The sequence below is a fragment of the Tiliqua scincoides genome, unplaced genomic scaffold (genome assembly GCF_035046505.1).
Source record: "Tiliqua scincoides isolate rTilSci1 unplaced genomic scaffold, rTilSci1.hap2 HAP2_SCAFFOLD_262, whole genome shotgun sequence".
Lineage (NCBI taxonomy): Eukaryota > Metazoa > Chordata > Lepidosauria > Squamata > Scincidae > Tiliqua > Tiliqua scincoides.
Window position 1 is genome coordinate 20001 of NW_027101514.1, and position 1936 is coordinate 21936.

Sequence of the window (1936 nt, forward strand, 5' to 3'; positions counted from 1 at the left end):
ATAGTACACAACGAAGGGCACAGTCCTAACCCCTTATGTCAGCGCTTTCCAGCACTGACCTAAGGGCAATGCAGCTCTGAGTGAAGGGAACAAACATTCCCTTACTTTGAGGAGGCCTCCGTGAGTGACACCCAACTGCAGGATGCAGCACACGTCCCATTGGCACCGCTATGCCAGTGCTGGAAAGCACTGACATAAGGGGTTAGGATTGCACCTGGACATATCTTATCGGTTCAGTCTGTTAGGGATCCCTTTTGTCCCCTAGTCCTTTTCTTAATTCTCTCCCCCCCCCCTTCTTTGAGCCTCTTTCCCCAGTTAAGGGATGTATTTTTTTCGAGATTGGGTGAAGGGAGGTAAAGCAAAGCTTTGATATCAGGTGGCTTATATTTGTGGTAGTTAATGGAAAGAATATTATATTATTCTAATGATGATTGGATGTGCCCCAATTCACATTCACCCCCCCCCCCAAAAAAGATTCAGGAGGGGGCTGTATCTTAGTGGTACAGCCCTGATCACATGTTGAAAATCACAGGTGGCATCTCCAGGTAGGGCAGAAAAAATTCCCCTTGGCAAGAGCTGCTGCCAGTCTGGGTTGACAATACCGACCTAGATGGAGTAAGGGTAGGACTTGGTCAACAGCAGCTTGTAATATTGGACAAACAGATGAGCATGAATGAATGAATAACCCTTTATTAGGCTTTATAAAGGATTTATAAAGGATTTATTAGGATTTATAAAGAAATCATAAAAGCAAACATAATCAGTCCTAACCCCGTTTATCAAAAACGGAGTTAAGATACTAAATTACTAATAATACATTTACAGTTCAACATAAAATATCAATATTTTTGACAAATTACATTAAGAAGGCTTAGAAATTGCTAAAAGTTGAAAATTTAGAAACTCCCTCTAGCACATCTGGTGAGCAGTCATTTAGGAGACACTTCAGTTTTGCCTCATCCGAAAGCCCATTCATTTTGCCGAGAAGTAGTGTCATGTAAGTGTGGCGGGATCTAGTGTGCCGAGGACAATAAAAAAGGATGTGTATGATGGATTCAACATTTTCCAAATTACAAGGGCAGAGGCATTCTTTATATGGTATTTGCCTATATCTGCCTTCTGTGACCTTGGATGGAAACACATTGAATCTTGCCAAGGAGATTGCACGACGTTCAGAAGGGTTGATCAGAATACTCAGATAAGGAGCCATTTGCGCATACTTTAGCGGGATAGAGAAATTAAGAGGGGAGCAAATTCTAGAAGCAAGTTCAAAGAGGTTTTGTGCCTCGGTGTCTAGCATTCTTTGCTTTACCCTTTGATAAACTCTAGGGAATGGATAGAAACTTAAAATATCCAATGAAAAACCAGTTGATTCAATTTTCGATTTAATTTGGCTATACCATTTAGAAGAACCAGGCTCAGATAACATTCTGGATAGGAGACTGCCCGCTTTCACGTTATAATGTAACTGGAGCCAATAGCGTATGGTTAAAAGCCATGCTCTTGATACTAAGAGCGATTGTCCGGTCTCCAAACATAATGCAGAGTATGGTACAGATTTAGGTAAACCCAAGATAGCCCTCAAAAATTTAGCTTGGATACTCTCAAGGGTGTGATTTATAGTGCTAATCCAGATAGGGCACCCGTACAGGAGCTGTGCCGATACCTTGGCATTAAATACCTTGAGAGCAGCTGATATATAACAATTGCCCTGACTAAAAAAGAATCGATTGGTGCTCTGCAAAGTGACACGGGCCAAGTTGGTAAGCAATTTTTGATGAGTACCCCAGCAAAGATTTGGGTGGAAGTGAATTCCAAGATACTTAAAGCTTTTGACCTGTTCTAGTTTCTCCCCTCCAATAGACCAAGTGCCTGGGCTCCATGATTTTGAAAAAAAACCATAACTTTCGTTTTCTGAGAGTTCAATTCGAGTTTA